At 44.6% G+C, this 23643-nt stretch overlaps 1 pseudogene; it reads left to right on the plus strand.

The window, feature by feature from the left end:
• The first annotated feature begins 460 nt into the window (after nucleotides 1-460).
• LOC127447562 (glycosyltransferase-like domain-containing protein 1) overlaps nucleotides 461-23643 on the plus strand; it is an 88474-nt pseudogene continuing 65291 nt past the window's right edge.

Genomic DNA, 23643 nt, shown 5'->3' on the forward strand with positions numbered 1-23643 from the left:
CAGTGAAACTGTGGTAAATTGGTATTAGCACACCACTGTGATAAAAAAAGAAACTAAACAAAATGACAGTAAGATTATGAACGGTTTTTACACCGAAGGAGATCCCATAATCATTTATGATTTTACAGTTGTTACATTCTGTAATAATGTGTTTTAATGGAAACTATGGTTACCATGGTAATTTTTGAAGAAATGGGGTGTATATACATATCCTGTAGCTGTGTGTGTTGCAGAGTTGCAGCAAGGTATACTGAGTGAAAAATGTCGCTATACACATACAATATTGAGAAGGAGACATGCATTTACAGCAATAACAGATGAAGTGTGGAGAATGAGCACATCGATGCTTACACATGTTTGTGAGATGTTCAGGGATTTCACGCTACAGCCCTGGACAGCGTCATCACCCACTGTGACGTCATCACGTAAACAGGAGCTGGGCTTTCAGGAAGAGGTAAGAAGTAAGAAGGAATTAAATACGCGGAGATTTCAGACTCCGTTACCAATTTAAAACGTGGCTAGGAATGCTTACTATGGTAATTTAACTAAAGTCAGACAAAAATATATGCGGTTGTGCCACTATAGCCATATGTTTCTATGATGTTGTCTTCTTAATAAAGTAAAGGTTAATTTGTTCTAATTTATCTGTGATATGATTTATGTCACTTTGATAACAGTCGCATTGTTGTTTATACATGCTACAGTGGCCTCAAAAAGTATTTGGACACTTAAGCCACACTTACAATATATGAATTTCATTGCATTAGATAACAAAATAGCACACTGTCATTTATTGTAATGAAGTAATGGGCAAGCACAACATTTCACAAAAAGAAGTTTCTTAATTATAAAAAATAAACATACTGTTCGAAATGACGACAAAAAAGTTTTTGGACACTTTCTGTTTACAGTATCATACTTCTTAGATCATGTCCATTGTTGATGAACTTCACCTGTGTAAACTTGAGAGGGGAACTGACTTTATATATCCTCTAAAAATGACCTTGGTATCCGTTGGTTAAAAAGCATTGCAGAAATGCTGAGAAAAGTTCATGTGAAAAGGACTAACATAATTTGTTTTCGTGGGTGCCACTTTGTTTATGTTTTATGATGCAACACATACATTTTGGCTGAAGTGTCCAAATACTTTACTAGGGATACATTATTAACATTATTATTATTATTAGCCTATTATTATTATTGTCCAAATACTTTGCTTGCTGAAGAAACACTGGCTGAATTTGAACAGCAGTTAGATCTTTATCTGAAAGTCTTGAATCAATTTCCTTTTAGTCTTAAATTGTCCAGATTATTATTTTGTATTATTATATATTATATTATTACGATGTAGTGTATATACTGCATAGTGATCATTTATTAATATGATCATATTGACCAAGCTCCTGAACATTTGGCATGACAGAAACGCCCAGAAATGGTCTCAGATATATAAACAACAACAGACAAATATTTTTTAGATTAAGTCTCAAGAGGATAAACTTGACTAAATTCACTTAGCCTACTTAAAGTGATAAATGTGAGTGAGACAAATTAATGTAAACATGATTTTAATGATAATTTGATGTATCATATCCTGTATATTCCAATAGTGCCACAATGTTTTTAGATCAACCAAAATAGCACTGAATATCATCAGCCTTTACTCTAAATGCTACAATATGATGCAGAGTAGTTGCTTCAGATCTTAATTCACATGGTTTCAGCAGGACCAGCTGTGTTTGCTTGAAATGAGTCAGAGAGAGGAAATGGAGAATGCTACATTGAAATGTCACAAAACCACTCTTGAGATTGTTGTTATCCTTCTGGCTTAAACATGCATCAGTGTGTTTGATCCCTGTTGTCATTTTCAATAGAGTAAGTGGTATGTGGAAGAAGGGCGTCACAAAGGGAATTGCTCTTATTTTATAATGTAATTTTCATAATACTGTAGATACATAATAGGAGATTGCAAAGCCAATTTCTCTTCAATGTGCAGTTAGGAAAGACAGTACTGGAACACTAGAGTGATATGACCCGTAAATGAAGGAGAACCTGTTTGTCGCATTAATTTTTAAACAGGACGTATCTCTTACCCGCAAATGGAAAGACATACACATGGAAAGATATTTGGAAATATGGGCACCTTTGGTGAAATGTGTTGCCTCATGGTAACCAGAAATATTAAAATCAGGCCTACATTTACATTCCATTAAACATTAATGATAAGGAATTTGATTGCCGTGTCTTAAATTGATTTTCTTAGAAAAAAGCTTATTGGGAGTCTCATAAGACAATTATCTAAATAAGAATTTTGGCTTTTGGAGCCAAGTGTTTTGAGGTATCTCTGTCACCAGATTTTTGGTTCATATTTGTTTACTTATATATATATATATATATATATATAGTTTACTGTAAAGAAGGCTCTTTTCAATTACATTTTTTTGAACTTCATGTCTATGATAGAGAGCACATTCTTTCATTTGATCAAAATCTTTTACAGTGACACTTTAAGACACTTTAAGTTAGCCTCCCAGTAAGAGTTTTTTTTAAATCTGGAGGAATCATTGTTTGTGGTAGACCCACGTTTTCAAATTGACAGGCGACAGGGCGTGTCTGGGGAGGTGTAGAGAATGATGATAAATTCACCAAGTAAAATCAGAATCTAAATAAATACAATAAAAAATATTGTGATGATAAATTCAAATTAAAAGCTTAATAGACCAGAGTTCAGCTTAATAGACCATAGCTCTATGGCATTATAATACTGTTAAATGTCGACAGCACATGCATATCATGCGAGAGTATGGAACCCCTTAGAGAACAGGGTGGAATTTTTTATTTAAAAAAAAAAAAAAAACACTTTTGCATGCCCTCACAATAAGTTTCATTTTCTCTCGCAGTAGTTTGCGTTCCCTCGTAGTAAGTTTTTGGTGCCCTTGCAATAGTTCTGCATTCCCCCGCAATACATTTACCATGGTTTTACTACATTAACCGTATTTTAACTATGATATTCGAAGTGAAACCCTATGTGACAATACAGGAAAATGAAAACTATGGCAATAAAAATCATAATTTTGTGGTTATTTTGGTTTTACTGTAGTAAAATTGTAGACTGTAGTAACCAGAGTTTTTGGTGGAAAATTTAATAATATTGTAGTAACCATGAATGTTGTAGGCTAACCATGTTTAGTTTAGTAAAACCATACTAACCACAAAATTATTATTTTTATTACCATATTTCCCTTTCAATTCAGTTCACTCTACATTGTTGTAAGCACTATGGGGAAAGTGTCCTTATATGACCTTGTTGAAACCCTTATACAATCACGGCAATCTTCTGATTGGCATTCGTGTCTGAGCCCCGCCCTTTTAGGCACGCAGTCAGCCTATATAAGCGGGCGCTCAGTCACCATTTCTTCAGAATTTTCTTCCTTCAAGACTGCGAACTTCGTCTTGGAACCCTTCTGCTTCACCATCGATATACACTTACAGCGGATGGAACTTCTCAGCAAGACGTGAACAGGACAAAAAGAAAGGATTTTGAATTGATCTGCAGTTCCCTCGAACACGAATCTCAAAAACTGCCTGTGATGCGGTGCAACTGGTACATGAAAGTACACGTCCTTCAGATCTATTGACGCAAACCAGTCCTGAGGACGGATGTGCGATAAGATCTGCTCATGAGTTATCATTTTGAATGGACACTTCGCAAGCATGTGATTCAAGCGACTCAGATCTAGAATGGGTAGAAGCCTGCCGTCTTTCTTCAGAATGAGAAAATAATGGCTGTAAACCCCGCTGTGTGTCACAGTCTGGGATAGTCTCTATCGCGTTTTTTATGAGGAGACTGTGAATCGCTGCGCACAACAACAGCACATCCTGTGTTCGGAGGAATCTCCGACCAATCTCCTTGGTAGATTCATATGAAAAATTATGATTTTTGAATGTCTGTTCGGGAGACGTTCATTTCACAAACAGTCATACTGCAGTTAAAATTAGGCTTGCTTGAGCATTAAGTGTTGTTTCAAGTTCTGGCTTTCGTGCGTGGACGTGTTTTTAAAATGTCAATTGGTATTATTAGTTAACTGCAATATAATGTATGATGGCCAAAGGCATAGGGTGTCTTATTCATTGTGAAACTGTGTTTTCTTAATGGCATGAATCAAACTGAAGGCCTAGATTTTTAATGCATGGCCCTCCACTGCTAACCACGTAGCTACTTTCATACCTTGCCAGCTGAGTGCAAGCTAATGTGTAAACATGTATTCACCAAACTGTTTTATTCAGGATTCGCAGTTTGGTACCCCCTTCAACCGAACAATTCCAGTCACAATTTGCATTTACAAAATGTAATATTTAAAAGTCTGGTTTTCCACCGCTGAAAGTTTCTCCTGAACTTGTATAGCAGAATACAGTGTAATACTGCTGCCGCTGTTTATCTCTTGACTGGGCAGCAGCGAACCATGAGGTATTGTGTGTGACTGTTTTGTTATACAGTGAAATATTGCTGATGATGTTTTGATAAGCAAGAAAACTGTACTTTAGTACAATTTAGAGGTACTTGTACTTTACTTGAGTATTACTATGGCATTTTCTATTACTTTATATTTCCACTCCATTTCATTTCAGAGGGAAATATTGTACTTTTTCCACTGCATTTATTTTTTTAACAGCTATAGTTACTAGTTAATTTTCAGATCAATATTTTATATGTAAAATATATGATCAGTTAAAAATGAGCTGTTATCTCTACATTTATTAAATACCCATCTTAAAAATGCCCACCTTAAATAAAATGTTCTTTCCTCTATCACCTACAGATGGCTGAAAAGCGACAGCAAATGGGTAGTAAGGTTTGGGACTACTTCTCCAAAGATGGTGATGTAGTTGTCTGCAATACCTGCAAAGCAAAGATAAGCCAGGGATCCCGGATGAATCTCCAGATGTTGCACTCTAGGATCAACCTTGTTCTGGGGGAAGATCCAGCCTCCCTTGCCCTCCCACCTGCCTCTTCTGTGTTAAGTCTCGAGGGACCACATGAAGAGGCACAGAGGGGCAGTGAGGATAAGCTGGATAAATTAGAGGAGGATCTCATGCCGGTGCAAGCCCTGCGAGCCCCCTGAACTTCCGATCTAACATCTTCTCCTGTGCAATATGTGCGTGATGTGCTCCGGCCCTCTATTGGAGAGCATGGCCTCATTACGTTTGGCGGCTCTGTTGATGGGGATAATGCTGTGTCACTCGCAGCTTCAGGCGAGTGGTTCACAGAGAATGTTGCCACTACTTCCCCCAGCGAGTGTGAAGAACGTGCACATGCCAAAGACAAGGAGCTTCTTCATGTCCTCACAAGGGCGGTTGAAGAGCTATGTCTTGAGTGGTCTCCTCCAGAAGAGCCAGAAAAGTCTCAGAAAAAGGGCCATTTCCTCTTCACGTATCATACACCCCACACACTATGCTCAGCTGCTTCCCTATGGTGAGTGGCACTCTTATCTCTTATTGCGAGCAATCAATAAGCCCGCTGTCCCACTGCGTGAATGTGTGGCGAGCCTTCACGGGCATGTCAGACTGGGTGTTAAAAACAATCAAGCATGGTTGTACGATTCAGTTTGTACGCCAGCCACCTCGCTTCACCGGCGTTATGCAATCTGCGGTCCGACCACAGGATGCGCTGTTGTTGTGCGCAGCGATTCACAGTCTCCTCACAAAAAACGTGATAGAGACTATCCCAGACTGCGACACACAGCGGGGTCTACAGCCATTATTTTCTCGTTCTGAAGAAAGATGGCAGGCTTCTGCCCATTCTAGATCTGAGTCGCTTGAATCGCACGCTCGCGAAGCGTCCATTCAAAATGATAACTCAGGAACATATCTTATCACACATCCGTCCTCAGGACTGGTTTGCGTCAATAGATCTGAAGGACGTGTACTTTCATGTACCGGTTGCACCGCATCACAGGCAGTTTTTAAGATTCGTGTTCGAGGGAACTGCAGATCAATTCAAAATCCTTTCTTTTGGTCTGTCTCTGACTCCCCGCACATTCACGAAATGTATTGATGCGGTGCTCGCCCAATTGAAAATGAACGGTGTGCATGTTTTGAATTACCTCAACGATTGGCTATTACTAGCCCAATCAGAGGCACTATTGAGCAAGCACAGAGACTTGCTGCTTTGCCATCTGAAAAATCTGGGTCTGAATGCCAATTGGTCGAAAAGCATAGCAAATCTCCTTTTTAGGGGTTCGTCTCAACTCCATGAGCATGCGCGTGTGCTCCTCACAAACAAGCGTGTACAGACCATTCTTCGGTGTCTGTCTCAGTTCAACCTGGGGAAAACATTGCCACCGAAGACATTTCAGAGAATGCTGGGTTTTATGGCGGCAGCATCCGCCATCATACCGTTAGGTCTGTTGCACATGAGACCTCTGCAGTACTGGCTCAAGTGGCACATTCCACATCGTGCCTGGAGCCTATCTGTCCTGGTTTCCGGAGATTATATAAATACTAGACGGCCCTCCATGGGAAATACTGCTGAGGAGAGACCTTCTCTCTCAAGCACAAGGCATGATTTGGCATCCCCAGCCAGAGCTGTGGAGCCTAAATATGTGGCCCCGAACAAAGCACATCGGACAAGCCAGAATTGGATCAGTCGATGATAAGTACCATTTAACAGGCTAGAGCACTGTCCATGAGACAACTTTATGCACTTAAATGGCGTGTGTTTGCAAATTGGTGTTCTTCATGTGGTAAAGACCCGGTGAATGGCCCCATAGCTGAGATTTTTATATTCTTTCAAGAGCAGCTGGATGCTGGTCTTACCCCGTCAACGCTCAAGGTTTATGTAGCGACTATTTCAGCATACCACGCCATGGAGACTGGCTCGTTGATATGCAAACATAATCTAGTCATAAACTTCATTAGGGGGGCAAGGCGTTTAAACCCCCCTCACCCTGCTATGGTGCCGACTTGGGACTAGAATCTGGTGCTGAATGCACTAACAAACTCACCGTTCGAGCCACTGGAATCTGTTGAGCTGTGGGTGCTTTCCTTAAAATAATTAATGCGTTCATGACCTCAAGACTAGATTATTGTAATTCATTACTGGGAGGATGTACTGCAAGTTCAATAAATGAACTTCAGTTGGTTCAAAATGCAGCAGCCAGAGTGCTGACTAGAACCAAGAAATATGATCATATTAGCCCCATTTTATCGTCATTACATTGGCTACCTGTTAAATTTCGTATTAATTTTAAAATTCTGTTAACTACGTACAAAGCTTTGAATGGTCTAGCTCTGCAGTACTTAAGTGACCTTCTACCACGCTATATTCCATCACGTTCATTATGATCGCAAAATTCTGGCCTGTTAATAGTTCCTAGAATATCAAAATCCACAAAAGGAGGTAGATCCTTTTCATATTTGGCTCCTGAACTATGGAATAGTCTCCCTAACACTGTCCGAGATGCAGACACAATCACTCAATTTACGTCTAGACTAAAGACTCATCTATTTAGCCAGGCATGCACCTAAATTACCTTCAACTCACATTTAGGCTGCTTTAGTTAGGTCTGCCGGAACCAGAAACCAGAAACATTGATCATGATCTATAACTCTGCAATAAATTGAATGGCATTGTAACACTTCTCAATGAAAGGAGGAGGCCAGAAGCAGATGTCCTGGTTCAGGTAGGTGTTTTATTCTCTTCAGTGCAGCAGATACACTCTTTCAGGGTTTTCACTCAGTTCAATAATTCACTCTCAAAAATAAACAAACTTCTTCACAAACACTCAGTAGCTTCAACATGTAATGGAAACCGTTTGGCAATGCTGCACACCTGTTTCTCTCTCTCTCCCTGACTGCTGGCGGTGTGGCTCTTTTATGCCTCTTTCCCCGTGCTCACTGAAATTAGAGACAGGTGTTAGACATAATTTAGCTCAGGTGTAAGCACCCTTACCGCTTTCTCTCTCTCCGGAGAAATACTTGACCACGCCCCCACTGCCACAGGCATCTCTGCTAATATTATTATATTTGTATCCCTGTCTCAACCTTGGAACTCCTATCCTGAGGTCACCAGAACCGGCTGGATCCAGTTCCATTCCTGCTTCGTGTTGGACTCCACTGCTACATGTCTCTGAGTGATGACGACTAAATGCAGCTGGTGCCAGCCAAACATTCACTTCAGTCTATTACGATGGACTTCAGAGGATGAACCGATGCCAACTCCAACATAAGACATGGGGTACATCATATGCCATTGCCTGAACCTTGGAATTAGGATAGATCTCACCAAAATTGCTGGCCGGTTGAACTGCGATGCACCTCACTGATCTCTGCCTGCATCACCTCGGTCTAATGATGGACTACACTCTTATAATGGAATATATAGACTATCAATTAACTGCCAACAAAAGCCTTCATCTGCCAACTAACAAAGTACAGTGCATCTATGTGAACTTCTGCAGTTAATCCAGGATGAACTTCAAAGACAACAGTCATTAATCTTACAGTTCTTCAAAATCTTTGTTTAAACACTGACCCTTAACACTTACTTAGTTTAATAATTTTAAACCATGACTTGCATTATACATAAGTAATATTGGCATTATATTCATGATGTTAGCCAGAGGGGAACTGGCCCCACAGTGAGCCTGGTTTCTCCCAAGGTTATTTTTCTTCTATTTTATGGAGTTTTGTATTCCTTGCCACAGTCGCCATTGGCTTGCTCACTAGGTTTCTAAATACAATTATTATTTAATTATTTTTAAACACAATTCACAATCGTATTTTATGGAAGGCACTATACAAATAAAAACGACTTGACTTGACCGCACTCCTATTGTCTTTGGCCTCATTTAAACGGGTGGGTGACAGGCAGGTACTGTGGACTGACAGCTCATGCTTGGAATTTGGTCCAGATCTGTCAAAAGCCACCATTAAACCTAGAAAAGGCTACGTGCCTAAGGTTTTATCAGTGCCCTTCAGGGCTCAGGTAGTTCGTTTGCAAGCCTTCTTTCCCCCACAATTTAATTAAGATGAAGAGCAATCTATGCATATGTTATGCCCAGTGAGGACACTGCATACATATGTTGAGTGCACCCGTCAGTTTAGGCTGTCGGATCAGCTCTTTGTTTGTTACACAAAAGGAATGTCCGTCTCCAAACAAAGGCTCTCTCCCTGGATCGTTGATGCGATCGCCCTCACTTATGAATCACAGGGCACGAATTGCCTGATTGGTGTCAAAGCGCATTCAACCAGAGGCATGGCCTCTTCATGGACATGGACAAATGGTGTGTCCTTAGAGGACATATGTTTAGCAGCAGGATGGTCCTCAAAAACACGTTCACAAGGTTTTATAACTGGACGTTGCATCCATCTCCTCACAAGTCCTCTCTATATAGAGCGCTTCCTACTTTCAAGCGGGTGAGCCCAAGCCCTTATTATGGGTGGGCTACTGAATATAATCAACACAGCCACCTATTATATGCTGTTGAACTGCTTCTTTTAAGTCATAAGCAATCCCATAAGAAATAAATCATACATTCCCAACCTTGTTATAAGAGGGTTAATAATCCATACTGCGTATATCTATATGGTTCATATAGATCCCAGGCTACATTAGTTTCCATCAGGCATCCGCAACGTGGAACTATTCATATACACTTTAATATGACTTATAAGTCATTGGCCTTTGGCCTGTGACCTGTGACTCCTTATGAATATATCTATTTAGAGCTATAACTCTGGGAGTGTAATGTCATGTAGTGCAGCGTGATGTTGAGTGAACTGAATCGAAAGGGAAGTCTCCGGTTACATATGTAACCTCGGTTCCATGAGATGAAGGGAACGAGACATTGCGAAAGCTGGCCGCACTACTACTTTAGAGTTTCATAATACGAGTGACTCACTCTTGTTCCTCAGTCAGAAAATTCTGATGAAATGGTGACCGACTACCCACTTACATAGGCCGACTGCATGCCTAAAAGTGTGGGGCTCAGACACCATTGCCAATCAGAAGATTGCTGTAATTGTATGAAGGTTTCAACAAGGTTGTGTACTTTCCCCATAGTGCTTACAGCAATTTCTCATTCCCTTCATCTCAGGGAACCGAGGTTATATGTGTAACCGGAGACATTTTCATTTTCCTGTATTATTACTATGGTTTTACTATGAATATCAAGGTTAAAATATGGTTCACTTTAGTAGGAATTCGAGCTGGAATGCTGAGTCTGGCATGTCACTTTCTTCTGTGGGCACGGGAAAATGTGCTGTCTCTACGAGCCGTATATGTTCCGGGCCAGTTGAATTTGGGGCAGGTATCCTGTCCAGACAGGGTGTGGTGCCTGGAGAGTGAACATTACATCCTCAGATTATGGATCAAATCTGGAGACGGTTCGGCAGAGCGGAAGTGGACCTGTTCGCTTCGAGTGAGATGACACACTGTCCCCTCTGGTTTTCCCTCTCGCCCCCGGCACCATTGGGCTTCGATGAGTTGGCGAATCAGTGGCCGACAGCACGTCTTTATGCATTTCTACAGATCAGTCTGCTGCACGAGGCAGCATTTGGCACCCCCAGCCGAACTTGTGCAATTTATGGGTATGGCCCCTCAATGGGGCACTCTTTTGAATGATGGGTTATTCCCCATTGTGGTTGATACCATTCTAAATGTTAGAGCTCCATCAACTAGGAGGCTTTATATGTTCAGCTGGTGTATTTCTGCTTCTTGGTGTACATCGCGAGGTGAAAATTCAGTTCACTGCCCTGTCGGTACAGTGGTGGAATTGTTGCAGGAGCGTTTTGGGGCTGGGGTTGCCCTGGCAACATTTAAAGTCTATGTTGCCACTACAGTGGCTGAGCATGCACTTATCAATGGAGTTCCCTATCTGTCACTCACTCGACGTTGGTGTCGATGTAGTGACACTAGGGGTCACTCTTGGGAGCCCGAGACACCTCTGGTCTTTGATAAAAGGCCAAAGAAAATTGGCGAGTGGTATTTGCATGCCACTCCCCCGAACATACGGGTATAAAAGGAGCTGGTATGCAACCACTCATTCAGATTTTCTCTTCGGAGCCGAACGGTCATGCTCATTGAGCTGAATACTACTGTTCATTCACCTGCTGGATCTGACGGCGCATTTCAGCGGCTTCTCCCTCCTCTGCACTGGTGCACTGCAGAGAATGCCCCTGGGCACTTCGGCAGAAAAACTAGAGAGCATATTTTCTGAAAGAGCATTTTTCCCCTCTAAAAGAGTATATATTTCTCTAAAAGAGCGCACACGGAACGTCTTTTTAAAGACGCATCTTTTTAAAGATGCTTTTCCGATTGTGTGTTATTCCTGGTTGTGCTCGTTATCTCTCGCCTTCTAACAGTCACGATCACTGTCTTTCGTGTCTGGGCACTGCTCACGCGGAGACAGCGTTCGTGGATGGTCACATTCTCATTGCGAGAATGTGTCCATGGCAACGTTGCGGTCGCGGCTCGCCTTTCCTAAGGAAGCGAGCCACCCCAGAGGCTCCCGCCTCGGTCCTTTTACCCACGGGTTTGAGGCCAGCGCAGCTAGCACTGGGGGCGATTTGGGGACCCCAATGGGACCGCCTCCGCCGGGTATCCCCCCGCGGACCTCCCATTCCCCAGCACGCTCGTCTGCCCCGATCAGGCTTCCGGGTGAGTCCGCCGGCTCGTCTCACGGCGAGTTCGACCTCTTATTCGGAGCCCGCGAAAGTGATGAGCTCTCGAGCGCAGCATCGGAGAGCGGGCTCGTCCAGTCGGAAGCCTCGGCTGGGCTCCTCCCTTCGGGGTCGATCGCCCAGTCACAGGCTGACGCGGAGATGACGACATGCTTTCCCGGACAGCCGCGAGCGTCGGTAGAGTGGATTTCACCGCTCTTCCCTGAACCCTCGCGGCTCTGTGATTGGTTCCTGGGCTCGCGGCGCCGCTCAAAGCCACGCCCCGCCCCGTTCCTTTCTTCCCGGAAGTGCATGAAGAGCTGACAAGGTCGCGGGATGCACCTTTTACTGCCCGGTCCCGATCTTTTCAGCTTCCCCGCTCTCACTACCCTCGATGGTGGGGCGGCCAAGGGTTATTCGGCAATCCCCCGGTGGATAAAGGCGCTCGCGGTGCACCTATGCCCGCAGAGCGCTGCCACCTGGCGCGGGTGCCCAAAGCCCCCGTCCAGGGGCCTGTAGGTTTACGTCCTATCTGACGGTCAAAGCCTACGGCGCTGCTGGACAAGCCGCCTCCGCCCTGCACGCCATGGCTCTCCTGCAAGTCCGCCAAGGCGCTAAAGGAACTGCACGAGGGTAATTCCGCCCCGGGATTGATGCAGGAACTGCGCTCGGCAACCGACCACGCTCTCCGAGTGACGGAGGTCACGGCGCGGTCTCCCGGGCGGACGATGGCCACACTAGTGGTCCAGGAGCGCCACCTTTGGCTCAACCTGGTCAAGATGGGTGAGGCCGACAGGACACGATTCCTTGCTGCCCCCATTTTCCAGGCGGGCCTATTCGGCGACACCGTCGAGGACTTTGCCCAGCAGTTCTCGATGGTAGAGCAGTAGATGGATGCTAGCCGGCTTGTCCTGCCCCGGCATGGCTCAAGATCCCGCACCCCATCTACTCATCGCCGAGGGCGTCCCCCTGCGGTGACTGCACCGGCTCCACCGCAGCCCGCCCCTCCGGCCCGGCCCCGGCGTGGAGCCCACCGCAGGAAGCCGACGCCACCCGTCTCACAGCCGGCACCGAAGAACCCACGGAGGTCTTCGAAGCGCCCCTGAGACGGGCGACCCAGGGACAACGAAACCCGCTGCTCTGGAGCTGGTAAGCAGATCTTCTTTTTGTTACCTTTTTCATTTAATTGCGCTGCATGCCCAAGTGGCTGCAGTACTCAAGAGCTCCGCAAGAGTTGTTTCCTTGTTCCCTGGGTCACATATTCGGTGTGTACGGCTGGCATCACGACCACCGTCCACCACTCCATTTGGCAGGTTGGCGCTCCAGCGGCGGTCTCCCGCCCTGAGCGCCCAGCTGTGGCACAAATCCGCCCCCAATGTGACAGTCTCCACGGGTCATGAGGACAGGCCTCTTCCTCCCCCGTCCCAGGCTGTTCCGTGGGTGGTCACAAGGAGCCAGGTAAGTGCTTCGATGTCCTCGGACTCAGCACGGCCACGATGTGGTGTGGCACCTCAAGCTCCGCCCCGCCGCGAGGCCCCACCCGCTGGTACAGTACCGAAAAAAGGCGGTGGGTTGCGGCCAATCTTGGACCTGCGAGTACTGAACCGGGCCTTACACAGACTCCCGTTCAAGATGCTGACGCAAAGACGCATTCTAGCGAGCGTCCGGCATCAAGATTGGTTCGTGGCGGTAGACCCGAAGGATGCGTACTTTCACGTCTCGATCCTTCCTCGACACAGACCCTTCCTGCGGTTTGCGTTCGAGGGTCAGGCGTATTGGTACAAGTCCTCCCTTTCGGCCTGTCCCTGTCTCCTCGCATCTTTACGAAGATCGCAGAGGCTGCCCTTGCCCCGTTAAGGGAGGTGGGCATTCGCATTCTCAACTATCTCGACGACTGGCTAATCCTAGCTCACTCTCGAGACGGGTTATGCGCACACAGGGACCTGGTGCTCTCACACCTCAGCCGACTAGGGCTTCGGGTCAGCTGGGAAAAGAGCAAGCTCCTCCCGGTTCAGAGCATCTCTTTTCTCGGTTTGGAGTCGGACTCAGTCTCCTTGACGGCGCACCTTACGAACGAGCGCGCCCAGTCGGTGCTGGCCTGTTTGAAGGCGTTCAAACAGAAAACAGCGGTTCCACTGAAACATTTTCAGAGGCTCCTGGGGCATATGGCGTCCTCGGCGGTGGCCACCCCGCTCGGGTTGATGCATATGAGGCCGCTTCAGCACTGGCTCCAGACTCGAGTCCCGAGACGGGCATGGCGCCAAGGGACACACTGCGTGGCCATTACGTCGGTCTGTCACCGTCTTTTCAGCCCTTGGACCGACCTCTCGTTTCCACGAGCAGGTGTTCCGCTAGAACTGGTCTCCAGGCGCGTCGTGGTCACGACAGACGCCTCCAAAATGGGCTGGGGCGCTGTTGGCAATGGGCACGCAGCCGCCGGCCTCTAGACGGGTCCACAGCTGCATTGGCACATCAACTGCCTCGAGTTACTGGCAATTCTGCTCGCCCTTCGGAGGTTCCGGCCGTTGATCCAGGGCAAGCACGTGCTAGTTCGGACAGACAGCACGGCAGCGGTAGCATATGTCAACCGCCAAGGCGGTCTGTGCTCCCGCTGTATGTCATAACTCGCCCGCCGTCTCCTCCAACGGAGTTAGCAGCACCAAGTCGCTGCAAGCCACTCACATCCCGGGCAACCTCAACACTTCGGCGGACGCGCCGTAACAACAGGTTACCCTCAAGGGAGAGTGGAGACTCCACCTTCAGGTGGTCCAGCTGATTTGGAGTCGATTCAGTCAGGCACAGGTGCACCTGTTCGCCTCCCAAGAATCCTCCCACTGCCCGCTCTGGTATGCCCTCACCGAGGCCTTCCTCGGCATAGACGCGCTGGCACACAGCTGGTCCCCTGGCATTCGCAAATATGCGTTTTCCCCAGTGAGCCTGCTCGCACAGACCCTGTGCAAGGTCAGGGAGGACGAGGAGAAGGTCGTCCTGGTAAGCACCCTACTGGCCCGCCCAGACGTGGTGCTCGGACCTCACGCTCCTTGTGACAGCTCCCCCCGGGCAAATTCCCCTGAGGAAGGCCCTTCTTTCTCAGGGAAGGGGCACCATCCGGCACCCGCGAACAGACCTCTGGAATCTCCATGTCTGGCCCCTTGATGGGACGCGGAAGACCTAAGCTGTCTCCCACCTGCGGTGGTAGACACCTTCACTCAGGCTAGGGCTCCCTCTACGAGGCGCCTGTATGCCTTTAAGTGGTGTCTGTTCGCTAAGTGGTGTTCTTCCCATCAGGAAGACCCCCAGAGGTGCGCAGTCAGATCAGTGCTTTCCTTCCTGCAAGAGAGGTTGGAAGGGAGGCTGTCCCCTTCCACCTTGAAGGTGTACGTTGCTGCCATAGCAGCACACCATGACGCAGTCGACGGTAAGTCCTTAGGGAAGCATGATCTGATCATCAGGTTCCTAAGAGGCGCCAGGAGGCTGAATCCCTCCAGGCCACGCCTTGTTCCCTCATCGGACCTCTGTAGTTTTTCAGGGTCTACAGAGAGCCCCCTTTGAGTTTTGCAGTCAGCCGGGCTTAAGGCACTCTCCTTGAAGACTGCCCTCCTGACTGCGCTCGCTTCCATCAAGAGGGTAGGTGACCTGCAAGCATTCTCTGTCAGCGAAACGTGCCTGGAGTTCGGTCCGGGCTATTCTCACGTGATCCTGAGACCCCCGACTGGGCTATGTGCCCAAGGTTCCCACCACTCCTTTTAGGGACCAGGTGGTGAACCTGCAAGCGCTGCCCCAGGAGGAGGCAGACCTAGCCCTGTCGTTGCTGTGTCCGGTGCATGCTTAACGCATCTATTTGGATCGCACGCAGAGCTTTAGAATCTCTGAGCAGCTCTTTGTCTGCTTTGGTGCACAGTGGAAAGGAAGCGCTGTCTCCAAGCAGAGGATCGCCCACTGGCTCATTGACGCCATAACTATGGCATGTCTCGCCCAAAACATGCCGCCCCCGGTAGGGCTACGAGCCCATTCTACCCGTGGTGTAGCGGCTTCTTGGGCCCTGGCCAGAGGTGCCTCTCTAACAGACATTGCAGAGCAGTGGGCTGGGCAACACCCAACACCTTTGCAAGGTTCTACAACCTCCGGGTGGAACCGGTTTCGTCCCAGGTAGTGGCACGCAACACAAGCGGATAAGCCCAGGATAGCCGGCCGGGTGTATCGCTTGCACATAGCGCCTTCCACCTCCTTTTGAGCTGAAGACGTGCGCTGTTAATTCCCAGTAGTGTTCACAAAAGTTGTTCCCTGGTTGACTTCCTCCGAGCCCTGTGGCAGTCGAGTTTTCGGAGAGACTCGCTGCCGGCCCAGTACACGCGCTAACTAAAAGCCCGGTTCTGGGGTAGGTGCTCCGCATGTGGCGGTTCCCTGTAAGGCTAACCCCATGCGATCTATATCTTCCGCTAGTTCGTTTCCCTGCTGGCAAACTGCGTCTTCCTTGGGCAGAGCCCCTCAGTCTCCATGTTGTAGTAACTCCTCCCCCATTGGGTAGGATCTACCTTGAAGGCTCTCCACATGGTTGGAAAGACCATGTGATGTATTCTTCCACTTAAATATCCCCCCCTCTCTTGGGGCGAGGTGTGGTCTCCGCGGTGTCCTCCCCTTGGGAGGGACACCCCCCGACTAGACCTGGCAGCCCAGTCGGATAATCCCCCTTCTTTTTTAGGGAGTGGAAAAAGAGAAGGGGAAAGAGGCCACAACTGGGTTAAGCCTGTCTCTATCTCTGGGTAGTCGACTTGTCCCCAAAAAGGGCCGTTCGACACTCATAACTGTGTTGGGGGAGGTTACGTGTTGACCTGGTGTGCTGGCTATGAGGCACACAGCAAGTCTGCCCACCACACACCGCCAGTTCACGTAACACAGTTCAGCCTTGTGGCGTTTTGTATAGGGATCCCTAGTGTCACTACATCGACACCAACGTCGAGTGAGTGACAGATAGGGAATGTCATGGTTACTGGTGTAACCTCCGTTCCCTGATGGAGGGAACGAGACGTTGGTCCCTCCTGCCACAACGCTGACCTACCCGCTGAAATGGCCGGACCTTATATCGGCTCCTCAGCGTAAAACCTGAATGAGTGGTTGCATACCAGCTCCTTTTATACCCGTATGTTCGGGGGAGTGGCATGCAAATACAACTCGCCAATTTTCATTGGCCTTTTATCAAAGACCAGAGGTGTCTCGGGCTCCCAAAAGTGACCCCTAGTGTCACTACATCGACACCAACGTCTCGTTCCCTCCATCAGGGAACGGAGGTTACACCAGTAACCATGACGTTTCTGTCAGTAAACATTCTCTTGTCTTTCGTTTTATCCATGGGGTACGCAGGCATAGACCTTTTCGTCCCGTCTGCATTCTTTTATGGGATTTATCTGTTGTTTTAGAGGCGCTCTCAGGTGCTCCTTTTGTGCCCTTGGCAACAGTCACTGATACGTTTATGACTCTTAAAATGGCCCTGCTAGTGGCATTGTTATCATTTAGAAGAGTTGCTGATTTGCATGCCCTGTTGATCAATCCCTTATGTATGGATTTTGCGCCAGGGTGTTCAAGGGGTTAAGACCTCATTTGGGCTATTTGCCCAAGGTTATTTAGACAACATTTCGCTAGCAGACTATACATTTTCAGGCTTTCTATCCTTTCCCATTTGAGTCGGAGGAGTATGAAAGGTTGTATATGCTGCAAGTTTATGTTAACTGTACTAGCCACTGGGACAAGTCAGAACAGTTGTTTGTGCTTTGGTGGCTGGAACAGGGATGTTTTGGTGTCCAAGGAAAGACTGTCTCATTGGCTTATTGATGCAATTTCAAGTGCTTACAAAGTGTGCAGTTTACCTTCGCCTTCGGGTATTCGAGCCCATTCTATGAGGTGCATGGCATCCTCATGGGCTTTGGCTAGAGGTGCGTCCTTAGAGGATATTTGTATGGTGGCAGGGTGGTCCTCTCTGCATATATTTGTTAGATTTTATAATCTGGATGAGGGTTTGACTCCTGCTTGCCAGGTTTTCTCTGTTGGAACAAGAGTAAACTCATAATTCCTTCTTTTTATTTGGATGCTTTAGCTCGCTTGTGTGGCGCTATATGCTTGCCATGTGGGCTTAGACAGTTGGCAGCTGCTGTTCATATTGTGTGACTGTATATCGTTCCCCTAGCAAATACGCAGCTCGAGTTCCTACGAAAGGGAATGTCTCGGTTACGTGGACTGTAACCCTGGTTCCCTGAGTGGGAATGAGACGCTGCATAGCTGGCTATACACTCTAGCAGCTGCATAGGCTCGTGCCTTCCTGCAGAAAATCTGACTCAATGGCACAAAAGTGAGCACCTTTATGGAGCCCATGAGGTAGATCCTTAGGGTTGTCGCTTAAGCGCCATCAGCCAATAAATTGTCGTGATTGTGTAAGGGCTTCAGACCATGTGACACTCAGACAGTGTCCAATATGCAGCGAATATGCAGCGTCTCATTCCCACTCAGGGAACCATGGTTACATTCCACTTAACCGAGACGTTACTATTAAGGCTGGGCGATATGGCCAAAACAAATTATCACAACATTTTTATCATTCAATATCGATATTTATCACGATTTACATTTTACCATTAATGGGAGCGGAACTGCATTCCACGTACAGCTCTGGAAAAAATTAAGAGACCACTGCAAAATTATCAGTTTCTCTGGATTTACTATTTATAGGTATGTGTTTGAGTAAAATTAACATTTTTGTTTTATTCTATAAAGTACTGACAACATTTCTCCCAAATTCCAAATAAAAATATTTGGTCATTTTGAGCATTTATTTGAAGAAAATGACAACTGGTCAAAATAACAAAAAAGATGCAGTGCTTTCAGACCTCAAATAATGCAAAGAAAACAAGTTCATATTCATTTTTAAACAACATAATACTAATGTTTTAACTTAGGAAGAGTTTAGAAATCAATATTTGGTGGAATAACCCTGATTTTAAATCACAGCTTTCATGTGTCTTGGCATACTCTCTACCAGTCTTTCACATTGCTGTTGGGTGACTTTATGCCACTCCTGGTGCAAAAATTCAAGCAGCTCGGCTTTGTTTGATGGCTTGTGGCCATCCATCTTCCTCTTGATCACATTCCAGAGGTTTTTAGTGGGGTTCAGGTCTGGAGATTGGGCTGGCCATGACAGGGTCTTGATCCGGTGGTGCTGTGGCTGTGTGGCAAGGAGCATTGTCCTGCTGAAAGAAAAAAAAAAAAAACAATCCTCAGAGTTGGGAACATTGTCAGAGCAGAAGGAAGCAAGTTTTCTTCCAGAATACCCATGTATATGGCTTGATTCATGCGTCCTTCACAAAGACGAATCTGACCGAATCCAGCCTTGCTGAAGCACCCCCAGATCATCACAGATTCTGACCAATTGTCATTTTCTGCAAATAAATGCTTTAAAAACTATTTTTATTTGGAATTTGGGAGAAATGTTGTCAGAAATGTATAGAATAAAACAATAATGTTCTTTTTACTTAAACACATACATATAAATAGTAAATCCAGAGAAACTGATAATTATGCAGTGGTCTCTTAATTTTTTCCAGAGCTCTATTTGTTAGACCTCAAGAATGAATGTAAACATAACTTGTTTGTAGTAAGTAAACACTAGTGGGTAGGCTACTTTTAAAGTACACTCAGTTTAGGATTTAATCCTACATTAGGGGTGTGACCTCTTTTTGATGAAATTGCTTTTCATCTTTAATTGACGTTTGACTCCACTGAAAGACTTTCTTTTGATGTTCCACACTACAGCTCAGTAGGTGGTGGTAATGAACCAAAAGCTGGATTGCCAACCGCTAATAAACATCACTAGAAGATTAAACAATTTCTTGCCTGTGACAGCGCTATGGATCATGAAAAAACATTTAACTAAATAGTACATAAATAAACAGCAATGATGTTAATGTCGGAGTTGTTGTTGTGTTCAGTCGATAGTACTTTGCAAACCTCTGTGGTAGACCATTTTCTTTTAAAAGGCCCAAATGATCTGTGCAGAAACCAAGTATTTTAAATTTAGTGCAAGTCTTAGCTTTGTCTTATTAGATCAAGCCAAGTCTAATTCAAAATATTGCAATCTGTCACCTAATTGTCACCCATAAATGATAAAGAATCAGGTTAAACTTCTCAATTTATGGCGCATGATTACTGTGCCTGCCTTTCTGCTCACTTCATCTCCTTCAGCCGAGTGTGCAGTGATTAGCATGTAAGCGCTAGCATGTAATTACAGAGCAGCTTCTTTTCCTTTAATGATTACCGTTAACACAAAGCCTCTGACGAGGTGAATGAGGACACAGTTCACTCTATTAAAAGACAGAACAGACACTTGGATGATCTGAAAATGTAATTCTTGGAAAATGTGAACAACTTCTCGCTTTTCTAACATGAGATAAAGGCGTTTATGAATAGCAATTTGTGCTCTTGGTGTGTGCGGTGAACTTTCTGAAAGTGCCAGTGTCAGAGCACTTCAAATTAAAAGGTTTCAGGAACAAATGACTATCATTTTATAAGGCTTAATAATGTTTTAGTTGGGTTGCCACTCAGCTCGGCAGAGGCTGTTGGGAGCTTGAAAAATGTGTGTAGGCAACATTCATTGAACAAGTTGTTGAACAATATAATCAAAGAAAAGCTTTTTTGACACATTTATTTCATGCTGCTTGAGCTGAGCAAATTTGATTACCCATATATCCAGTGACAATTAAATGGAAATGTATGGATGGTTGCATAGTAGAGCGTTTTTGTTAAATCGTTTTTCTTGTATTTTACCTTATTCTGTGAGTTTTTAACAACTGTAAGGATGTGTAATGTAAAAGTTTAGACCTGAGGCAGTAGAACACATTTTTATTTTATTTATTTTTTTACTTTTTGATGCTAAGGATGCCCAAATATGATAAACTCCTTTGCGAGGGACACTCTTCTTAAAATATAGGAGCATCTATATATTATCATGTATTTTGAATGATTTATGAGAAAGAAATTTGTGTGATATAAACATTATTACAGTATATTATGCTTGCAAAATTAAGTAATTGGGTTTTATTTTGTACTAAAGCTAAAATAAATGATTGAAATATTGCTGTAGATTGTAACGATTTGCGCTGGCAATGACGAAGACGATAACGTAAAGAGAACCCAAGTGCAGTTTATTTACAAGGTGCAGTATCCAAACATGAGTATAAAACAAAACAAACGACTTGACTATGAAACACAAAACACATCCACATTCAACAATACTTGACAATGGACTATGGAAAACATGAGGGTTAAATGCATGACATGGGAGAACATAAACCAATGAACAAACAGAACTCTAAACAAGATAATTAAACAATAAACCAATGAAAACAAGATACATGAACATAGAGGGAAAACAGGACATCACATGACTAGGGAACAGGAACTAGTATTACAAAATAAAAGACATGAAAAACATGGATCAACAAAATACACATGACATATCCCCCCACTAAGGGGTGGCTCCCGAAGCCCCAACACATGAACAAACACAAAAAACATGGATCAACACAAAGTTCTGTAGGGAGCTTGGGGGGGGATCTTGAGGCATGGCTTGGCAGGGCGTGGAGCGTGGTATCAGGGCGGAGCCCGTGGGGGGTGGAGCCATGGAAGGAGGTGCCATGAAGACTCGAGGGCGGAGCTATGGAGAAATAGATACCCGAAGAGTAGCCGAAGACTCGAAGGGCCAGGGTGGAGCCGATGACATGGAGGACCAAGGCGGCACTAGAGGCTCAGAGGAGCAAGGTGGAGCTGGGGGATCGGAAGACTGAGGTGGAGCCGGTGGGACTGAGGACCAAAGTGGAGCCGTAGGTAAGGAGGTCCCCAGTGGAGCTGACAGATCGGAGGAACGAGGTGCAGCCAGAGGATTGGAGAGCCAAGGAGGAGCCAGGTGACAGACAGACCAAGGAGGAGCCAGAGGGACGAGGGAAAAAAACAAACCAATGAAAACAAGACACATGAACATAGAGGGAAAACAGGACATCACATGACTAGGGAATAGGAACTAGAATTTCAAAATAAAAGACATGAAAAACATGGATCAACAAAATACACATGACATAGATAGAACATATTTACTTTTTGTTAAGTTCAAAGTGTATTTTTTTTCTACCCACTATTAAAGTGATGTTAGGTTTTTTATTGTTGTAATTGTTTTCATAAATTTTAGGCAGACACCCTAGCACCACCTTCTGGCCCCCTGGTGGTCCCCAGACCCCAGTTTGAAAAATCCAGGTGTAGAATCATTGGCATGGTATTTACATTGTACAAATATTTTTTTATTTTTTTATTTGTTTTATTTTTTTTTTTATTTTTTTTATTTGACAAGGACAGCACTCATTAATCAACAGAAAAATGACTGTAAATGAGACAGATTTAGCCATATAGGCTAATTTTCATCTTTTGTCCTTGTTCTTAAAATAAAATATCACAAATATCACAAACAAGTCAAGTCATTTTTATTTGTATAGCGCTTTTTACAACACACATCGTTTCAAAGCAGATTTACAGAAAATCATACATTAAAAAAAATAAAAAATGAAACTGTAATATCTATAAAGTCTTAGAGTGATCATTGTGTAGTTTGATTAAATATGATTGTAAATTGTGTATAAATATTAAATAATTAAATAATAATTGTATTTAGAACCCCTGTGAGCAAGCTGAAGGCGACTGTGGCAAGGAACACAAAACTCCATAAGATGTTGGTTAATGGAGAAAAATAACCTTGTGAAAAACCAGGCTCACTGTGGGGGCAGGTCATGGTTTAAGATTAATAAACTAAGTGTTAAGGTCCAGTGTTTAAAAAAAAAAAAAAAAAAAAAAATATATATATATATTTATGAACTGTAAGATTAATGACTAATGTATTTGAAGTCAATCCTGGATTAACTGCAGAAGTTCACATAGATGCATTTTCCTTTGTTAGTTGGCTGATGAAGGCTTTTGTTGGCAATTAAATGATAGTCTATGTATTCTATTTCAAGAGTGTAGTCCATCAATAGGCAAAGGTAATGCGGGCAGAGACCAATGAGGTGCATCACAGTGCAAAATCGGTGAGGTACGGTGGGGTCCATCCTAAGTCCAAGGTTCAGGCAGTGGCATATGAAGTATCCGTTGTCTTACAGTCAGAGTTGGCATCAGTTCATCGTCTGAAGTCCATTGTAAAAGACTGAAGTGATGTCTGGCTAGCACCGGCTGCATTTAGTTTTCATCTCTCAGAGACATAGCAGTGAAGTCCGACACCAAGCAGGAACAGAGCTGGATCTGGTTGGCTCTGGTAACTTTGAGATATGAATCCCAAGGTTGAGACATGGCAACAATAGAATAATATTAGCGTAAATGCCATTACATTTTATGCAGAGTTATAAATCATGATAGATGTTTCTGTTTCCAGCAGACCTAACTAAAGCAGCCTAATTGTGAGTTGATGGATAAATTAGGTGTATGCCTGGTTAAATAGATGAGTCTTTAGTCTAGACTTAAACTGAGTGAATGTGTCTGCATCCGAAACAGTGTTATGGAGACTATTCCATAGTTTAGGAGCCAAATAGGAAAAGGATCTACCTCCTTTTGTGGATTTTGATATTCTAGGAACTAATAACAAGCCAGAATTTTGTGATAGTAATGAACGTGATGGAATATAGCATGCCAGAAGGTCACTCAAGTACTGTGGAGCTAGACCATTCAAAGCTTTGTATGTAGTTAACAGAATTTTAAAATTAATACGAAATTTAACAGGTAGTCAATGTAACAACGATAAAATGGGGCTAATATGATCATAATTCTTGGTTCTAATCAGCACTCTGGCAGCTGCATTTTGAACCAATTGAAGTTTATTTATTGAACTTGCTGGACATCCTCCCAGTAATGCATTACAATAATCTAGTCTTGAGGTTATGAACACATGAAATTTTTCAGCAT

Source organism: Myxocyprinus asiaticus, chromosome 10, assembly GCF_019703515.2.
Source record: "Myxocyprinus asiaticus isolate MX2 ecotype Aquarium Trade chromosome 10, UBuf_Myxa_2, whole genome shotgun sequence".
Lineage (NCBI taxonomy): Eukaryota > Metazoa > Chordata > Actinopteri > Cypriniformes > Catostomidae > Myxocyprinus > Myxocyprinus asiaticus.